This window comes from Atractosteus spatula, chromosome 13 (assembly GCF_055471065.1).
Source record: "Atractosteus spatula isolate fAtrSpa1 chromosome 13, fAtrSpa1.hap1, whole genome shotgun sequence".
Lineage (NCBI taxonomy): Eukaryota > Metazoa > Chordata > Actinopteri > Semionotiformes > Lepisosteidae > Atractosteus > Atractosteus spatula.
Window position 1 is genome coordinate 17,650,200 of NC_142718.1, and position 9,249 is coordinate 17,659,448.

Genomic DNA, 9,249 nt, shown 5'->3' on the forward strand with positions numbered 1-9,249 from the left:
ATGATAGGTTTTATTCAGCATGTACCAAACAGTATACAGTATAACAGTAGAAAAAGGTGACTCATTTAGTAGCGTAGTTGTTTAATGGCAGCAAAGGACGCAAGCTGACATTTTTATACAAGTTTCCAAATTATGTTTGGCAAGATTCCACACTAAAGGTTCATTCATAAGTTATTAACTGTAGGAATCAAAGGAAATATATGCAACTGGGCTGGGATCTGGTTAGTGTGTGCAGAATACAGAATATACTAATAAGGGGATGAAAGCTCTAATTTGAATCAGAACTATGCAATGGTGAATACAATAGAATGATTGAAAAAACACCTTGCAAACTGCAGTTAATTTACCCAAGAGAAAAGTAATACAGCCATGTCAATATTTACCAGCTAACTAATACAGTGTCGATTGTAGTCTCCCTCCAGCTCATGATACAAAGCCTTGACTTCATCATTAAGGGTAATTATAGTTGCATCCTGAAAAGAAAAGAAAGGAAATACAACATTTCGGCTGTGGAGCCTTCTCCGGGTGAAGAAAGCTCCAAAACCAAAATGTTGTGTTTCCTTTCTTTTCTTTTCAGCATGGAATAAACCTGTTACCTGTTCCTTTGCAGCCTACGCATGCTGATGTAGTTACTGTATCTACTTGAACTATTATAGTTGCATGCTGCTCATACCCTTTCTTTGAGCCATTGTAGTTCACTTACTGTACACCCCTCCTCCACTTTTTTTCAAGCTCTCTTTTAAAATGATTGCCTGTTCTATCAGCTGATGTTCATAATATTTTTCTTTCTTGTCGCACTTAGGTGAAAGCTATATTCAGCCTTCTGACTGAGACAAATATGCGCACTCTGTTGTAAGAGGAATAGCTTCAAGTTCAAAAGTAAGGAAAATACACATACAGTACTATTGCACTATATTTACTTCTTAAACAGATTTGTTTTTTTTTTTATCAATTTGAAACTTTCCTAGCTGGACTTGAGTAAAGTTTTCAGAGGGTCCATATTTTTGTTTTACCTGGCCAGAATGAAAGAAGGCTTCTATACAAAAGGTTGATAATCAGATTACTTAATTGTTGGGGGTTTACACGTGACATCACCCTTTACAGAAGAGGAGATCCCAAGCTTCTTGCATCTCTGTTGTACAATTTGCTCCCTTTTAAAATGTATTTGGGCACTCTTGGATGGTGTAAGCATACAGACTGGATATAGCTTTAGGGGTGGTGGTATTATTAGTCATTTGGACTGAAACACAGACCATACAGCACCATACCGAGCCCCTGAGTCACTCACTCTTTAAATTTCCAAGTGGTTTTAATTGGCTTATTGTGGGAAGCAAGGTTTCCTTTCATCCGCCTCATCAAAGCCTGGGGCTCTAAAGAAGAGTAAAAAATGCAGACTATTGTGAATGTACAGTTTTTTTTTATGGTCAAGCAGGGAAACAAATTAAAACAGGCAGTGTCCAAACATTTCAATCTTGTCACAAAACTTTGACTAAATTAGAACAGTAGTCATGATATAAAATAAAATACATTGCCTCTTGGCATCATCAATGCAATTAGTATAAAAGCTGTTTGATTCTCAGGAACCTTTAAGAAATTATTGTCATTTGAAATGTGTATTAGCAGTCAAAGTTAAGAAGACACTGAGACAATTGTACCGAAGTACAAATAATAAAGGACATTCTTAATTTGTATTCTTACTCTGTTGCTTTTGCTACTAAATGGTTCCACATGATTGGTATTAGTAATCTGGAAACAGAGTGAGCCGCCCACATACACTCACTAGCTAAGGGATGTCATGGACATTTATAATTGAATTTAAAAAAAGAACACAAAAATTCACATTATGTGGCTCTACTGACAAACGTTTTGTGATGTGGCAGCCCTTTATATAATTTTCCAAGGTTCCCTGTCAGACTATTCTGTTTTCTCTTGAAGTAACCTTTCCAGAGCATTTAGGTTTTGATTATAAGTATTTACTTCAGAAATATTTTCAATTTAGCTTTAGTTGGGTTGCATGTTTAAGGTCTTTTGTGTATTTGTGAAGACTTCAAATACAAGTCACATTTTTGATGGTGTTGCATGAGTTCGGTAGAAGAAGCCTAACGTTACAAAATGTTTTGAGTATAATTTATGACCAATTAAAGCTGTGCCTCACAGTGATGGCTGTGATGAATTAATTTAGGATTTCACGTGTATTTGCTTAATGTTGAAATGTATGTATATGAACGTTTAATGGTTTTATTATGTTGGTTTTTTAAAAATTGTTTGGTTTACAATCCATTTAGTCTAGCAAATATTATTTTTCTGGGGTGTCCTCAGTGGCTTGGTAACACTGCTTACTTGAGTGCAGGTTAAGCTTTGTGATCATGGGTTTAAGCCTGGCCTATCTCACTCATACAATTAGCTGGGAGCCATCTAGAATATGTTGGGTAGTTAGCCATGGCTATCTTAGCTCTCAGCAACACATTAATTCTTGCACCTTCCTTAGGTGCTTGTCAGTGCCATACATTTCTTCAAGTGGGTGGGTCTGAGGAGTCTGCCTACACTTCCACGTTCCACCCTTTGTGCAGTCTTTGGGTAGACAGCTATATAGAATAGTTATAGTTATAATACGGTTATAGTATAGTAGCTGAGACAGGTAAAACACACAAATAACTATTTTAAAGGGGTGGTACAAAAAAATAATGAATAAATCTAAGATAAAGGTCATTGTTTTTTTTCCCTATCAAAAAGGACAAAAATCAAAAGGCTTTTGAAGCCACAAAAATTATACTGACATGCCATAATGTACTGTACTGGCAGGTTAATTGGTTTATTGGAAAACTGGCCCAGGTGGGAGTGTGTGAGAGTTTGTGTCTATCTTTGTCTGCCCTGAGATGGGCTGGCAACCTGCCAGGTGCATCCTGCCTGTTACTTGTTGGGATTGGCCCCGGCTCCCCTGTGGCCCTAAATTAGATGAAGTGGTTAGAAAATGGATGGGTGGATGAACATACTCAGTCTTTATTAATTTTGTCTGTGCTTGTAGAATGTAGACACTAATGTTAATACCTTCAAATGTAGGTACTTGTCCTCTGATGTCCATAACTGATTAAATTTAAATTGGCCCATCAGTTGTAGAGGAAAGGAAAATAGAAAAATGCAATAACTATGCCGAACCATGAAACTAATCAGCTTCATTAATGTATGGTGAATATGTCACAGAATGTGGGCCGTTGAAGCAGTAACAGGACCACAAAAGATTAATCCGGTTGTGTTGATGGTCAGGATTATGTCAGTGTGACAGCGGAGCAGGGAACAATTACAGTAGTAACAATGGTCACACCCAGGTCGTCCAGGAATAAATTAGGTACTGACGCACGGAGGTGTGAGGGGTGGCTGAGCCAGTTTGTCAGACCTTGGGCAGAGGGGGGGGCAGTAAAGCAAACAGAGAAGTGAGGAGTGCACATGACACCTAGGACTCCCAGTTCTCAAACGTTCCAAGTTTCCTCCTGGGCACACCCGCCACTGACTGAGACAATGGGCAAACCCCTGAGGGTGGAATTTCTAATGGAAGGGATAAAATAATTTGAGCCTGAACAGAGGCAGTTCTCTCCTCTTGATGAGTTCCTCAACACAAGACAGGCAGCATAAGGAAAGCCGTAGCCTGCAAGACCACAGAAAAGATTGTCCCAGGAACTGCAGACCAAGGGAGACATGAGCAGAGGAATGGAGGTACTGTGCAGAGATGTTTAATACTTGGAGGCAAGGAGCAAAGAAACCGGCCTGGTGAGTTGATACCGAACCAAGGGGAACACAGTGCAGCCTAAAGGAGGACTCCTGATAATCCAAAACAGCCCAGAGATTGGGGAAATTGGAATGTGTAGCATCCCTCTTCTATGCATTTTTGTCCTGCTCTGTAACACCAACTTTCTAATAATTAATAATTGCTTACACTTATATAGCGCTTTTTCTGGACGCTCAAAGCGCTTTACCAGTAATGGGGACTCCCCTCCACCACCACCAATGTGCAGCATCCACCTGGATGATGCCCTCTCCTCTCTCCTCTCCTCTCTAATGCCCTCTCCTCATCACCTAAAAGGACAGCTGATCCTCAGGAAAACATTATGACCCTTAGAAGTACCTTTTGTTGCTGCAAATGCTGTTTTTGTTGTGTCTTGCGGTGATAGTAAATGTTAATGTACTTAGAAATAAAAAGGTCACCTAAATGATGCTAATGCTTGTCGCTGGTCTGTGTGCACATTGGTGATTCTGGGAGATGAACAGAATCTGTAGTAAAGCCAGCAGCCATAGCACTCTGCAACTCACAACTGGTAACCCACTGAAGCTAAGCAGTTGTGAGCCTGGTCAGTACCTGGATGGGAGACTTCGTGGTAAAAACTAAGGTTGCTGCTGGAAGAGGTGTTAGTGGGGCCAACAGGGGGTGCTCACAATGCGGTTCTTGTGGGTCATAATGCCCCAGTATAGTGATGGGGACACTATACTGTAAACAGGTGCTGTCCTTCGGATGAGATGTAAAACCAAGGTCCTGACTCTCTGTGGTCATTAAAAATCCCAGGGTGTTGCTCGAAAAGAGTAGGGGTGTAACCCTGGCGTCCTGGCCAAATTTCCCATTGGCCCTTACCAATCATCGCCTCCTAATAATCCCCATCTATGAATTGGTTTCATTACTCTGCTCTCCTCCCCACTGATAGCTGATGTGTGGTGAGCGTTCTGCCACACTATGGCTGCACATTGGTGGTGGTGGAGGGGGGACCCCATTACCTGTTAAGTGCTTTGAGTGGAGTGTCCAGAAAAGCGCTATATAAGTGTAAGCAATTATTATTATAAAGTAGAGGGGCCCTAGCACCCCATTTGTATTGCAAAGTGGCATAGTCATATACGAGGCAGAAAATCATTCTTGTTTGAGGGATCACATCACTGTGAAAAATACCTACAGCAAGATTTGCTCTGTGAAGTCTCAGAAGTCTGCAATAGGTTACTGTACATAAAATGTACAATACATGAATATTTTTCATAAGCTTGATTGGGTAAAGGCATACACATTTCTTTTTAAATATATCTATTTTCAGACCTTTTAGTTTCGAGCTTGCAAAATTTATGTTGATCAAACCAAGCGAGATGGATGCCATTAATCAATCAAAATAATTTTTAAAAAGGTGATATGTGAATAAGAAAGTTATTAAATATATATTTTTGGATTCCCGAAGCATAATATGCTGTTAGTTTCCTAAAGGTTAGAAATGACTTTTATCTTATATAAGGATAGCAGTGCAAGATATTTTCATATTTGAAAGTGGAGAAGCTTGAAAGTTCACAAGTCATTTACAGCTGGTACAGGGAACCTAGCAGTCACATGACATTCAACACGATATGATGTTTATCATACATTGACTAACCATAGGTATCACACAAAACTTACAATACCATCTCAGGGTACTGAGTCTTACAATTAACAAATACCTGTTTCTATATAGAAGAGAGAAGTCAAGAGCCTGATAGTGTTATAGTCTTCACTGTGGACTTTTGTTTTGGGCAGTGATTTTGGCAGTGCTTTTATTATTGGAACTAAATATTGCATTATTATGTTAAATTCATTAACAATAAACAAAGATAAAAGAAATTACAATATGCACCAGCAACATTCCATCTTAAATGAAATGTCTAATGGAGGTTTTCTTTTTTTATTGTTTACTTGAAGTTTTCTTGTGTGATACTGATGCATGTTAAGATTACAGCTACATTATTGAGCCAGGAGACTGATGATAAAGGCACATTGAGGGGGATTCTTATAAATTTGCAATTTTCTGGCAGAATGAAGAAGAAATGTTCACCACCTTCAGCAGACACAATGACTCCACAATTGAGACTTCTAGATTTTTATCTTGCAAGGTGTCTGAGAAAATGTCATGGTGTAGTTTCAATTTGTTCTTGTGCATAAAAGTCTATTACCTATTTTACTTCAACATTGTTAATGTCAATTGCACAATTCTTCATGTACTTCAGACTAAAATCTTAACTCCAAAACACTCGGTACATTAAAATTTTGTTGAATACATCCAATGCATACAGGTGTAGCGAAAACATGGGAATTATTTCCTTCACCAATTCCTTAATGCTTTTATCATACTGGATGTATCAAACTCTTTGGTCCAGGCTGAAACATCTTTCCACAGATCCTCAAATCCATAGTTTCTCAATTCCCAAGTTGTCTCATTCCGAGATAAAATAAGTCTGCGAGTTGAATGAAAATGGTCATTTGTCTTTTGTAAACTTGACCTTCTTGAGAATGGCTATGATCAGATGCATTTTGAAAAAGGTTTTCAAATTTGTAAAGATGGGTAACAAATCTATGTGCTGTTGTTACGGTGTCTTAAGACATAGATAGATAAGACTTTATTGATCCTGAAGGGAAATTGAAGTGTTACAGCAGCCCAGCCCAAGACAAGCACAAACAGACATCAGAATAGACTAAAAATTAAAATAAGTACAGCAATACAAAATAAAATAAATAGAGTTAGGTGTGTGCAAAATATGCTAATAGTCACTGTAAAACAATAAAATATGTGCAAAATGCACATAGGTATATACAGATTGAAAGTACCAAAGTATAAACAGTATGACATGCCTCAGAGTTGTACTTGAAGTCAGAGGTGTAAAGAGTGAACAGGAATGGAGCAAGGACAGTCCCCTGTGGAGCCCCAGTACTGCTAACAACCTTTTCGGACATACAGCTCTGTAACCATACATACTGTGGCCTGCAGGTCAGATAGTCTATAATCCAGAACACCAAGGGAGTGTCCACCTGTGCCGTTCTTAGCTTATCTCTCACTAATGGGGGATGCATGGTGTTAAAGGCACTGGAGAAATCAAAGAAAATAACTCTTATAATGCTCCCCATCTTCTCCAGGTGAGAGTTAGCTTTGTGTAGCAGACAGATTACTGCATCCTCCACCCCCAAGTGTGACCGATAGGCGAACTGCAGGGGGTCCAGTGCTGTACTCACCAGCTTTCTGAGGTGGTCCAGTACAAGCCTTTCCAGAGTTTTCATCAGGTGTGATGTCACTGGTCTATAGTCATTCAAGACTTTAAGGTGCCCCTTTTTGGGTACTGGCACCAGGCAAGATGTCTTCCAGAGCACTGGATCCCTTTCTAGTCTCAGGCTCAGGTTGAAGATGTACTGCAGTACTCCACCCAGTTGGTCCGTGCAGATCTTTAGCACACTAGAGCTGACACCGTCAGGACCTGCTGCTTTCCCTGCATGGAGTCTCCTCAACTCCCTTCTGACCTGGTCATCTGTGATGGATAGGCCAAAGAGGGGAGGGGAAGATGGAGTAGGAGGGATTTCATGATGAATGATGGGGTGACTGAGGACATGAAGAGGGTGTCTGGGGTGAAGGCCTGTGAGGTGAATGGACAGTGGACCCTGTATCGAATCTGTTAAAGAAAAGATTCAGCTCATTGGCCCTTTCCAGGCCTCCCTCACTCTGTTGGCCACTGGACAGGTCTTCCTCATGCTATTCCACACTTGTCTCACATTGTTCTCCGTCAGCCTGTCCTCCATTTTCCTCCCTTAAGCCATCTTGCTCTCCCTAACTCTCACCTACAGCTCTTTCTGCACTCGCCTCAGCTCCGCTTTGTCACCTGCCCGAAAAGCCCTCTTTTTTTAAGCCCTCTCTTATTTAACGAACTGACTAAAAGTAGGCAGGGTAGAGGAGAGAGAAACATAATTAAAATCACCAGTTATGGGGAGCAGGGCTTGTGGGTGACGAGTCTGTAGTCCAGCTGTAACAGTGTGTATAACGTCACACGCTGATGCTACTTCGGCAGAGGGCGGGACATACACCAACACAACAATAACATGTGAAAACCCCCTAGGTAGGTAATATGGCCGCAGGCTAACTGCTAGCAGCTCAATGTCCGGGGTGCATAGCTGTTCTTTTAGTAATATGTACAGTAATATGACTAAAGTTACACCATCTGTTATTCACAAACACTGCCAGCCCTCATCCTCTCTGTTTACTGCTCTCCTTGATTTTCCGATCTGCCCGCACCATCTGAAAACCCTCTATTGTAGCATTAGCATCGGGAACCAGTTCGTTCAACCAAGTCTCTTCAAAGCACATAATACAGGACTCACGATATTCCCACTGGCTCCTCATCAGCGTCGATAGCTCCTCCACCTTGTTGGCAAGAGATCATACATTCCCTATTATGATGGAGGGTAAAGGAGGTTTATATCTTCTTTTTTTAGCCCGACATGTTGCTCCGGATCTACAGCCTCTACTTCATTGTATTAGTTGTCTGGGGATCTCACCCGAGAACACTGCTGACTTCTGTAACATGAAGAACTGGTCTTTGTGTCAGGGAGAGTTATTTCCGGACCCTATGCAGACGACACGATCCAGGGATTAGTGAAGAAAACATGGGGAAAAAGTCATGCAGGATACGGGAATGAAACAGGGGGGTGTGTCCATGGAGTGGTGGTGGTCAGGGGAGGTGAGGCCGAGACAAACAATCCAGGGAATAGTCAAGAGGGAAATCTGAAAACAGGGCAAAAGTCCATGGCCAGGCAATCCTTCCGGGACAGACGATTTAAAATCAGAACCGGGTCGGGACCGGCAGGAACAGGAACTAAAAGCATAACGGAGCCAGGCGCATCCAGGTCACGGGCTCGCATGATGCGGGAACCAATGCAGAGCCTGGATTAACGTCAGCGTCTGGCTTTTAAGGGGGAACTGAAAAGGGGCTGGAACACGGAACAGGTGCAGGAGATGAGGCAAACAAGGAAGGGCTGGAGCGCCCTTAAGAGGAAGGCTTTGCGATCGTGACACTCTGGTGTAAACAAAAGAGCCCAGTTTGCCCATAGTACACGCCGGTTTAAAAAGTTGCTCAGAGACTGTCATAACTTCGAAAAAAAATAAGAGTAAATGATATTCAAAACTAAACTATATAAACTAATATAAGCTACAGGTAGTAAACAAACAAAAAGACACAAAATCACAAAGCAACAAAGTAACCGGAGCTGCTGCAACAGGCTGCCGCACGCATGGCGCCTTTACATGTTGAAACCTCATTGCTGTCTATTTCATCCAAAAATATTATCAGCATACTGTCGTTAAAAGATACCAATCTCTGGGACATCAGCCACAGGCACAATCTTTTACAAATGGAAAGTTGAGTAGCAGACACTGCCTTTTTTATGGATTCAAAACTGGACAGTTTTTTTTAAAGAGCTCCTGGAGAAACTGA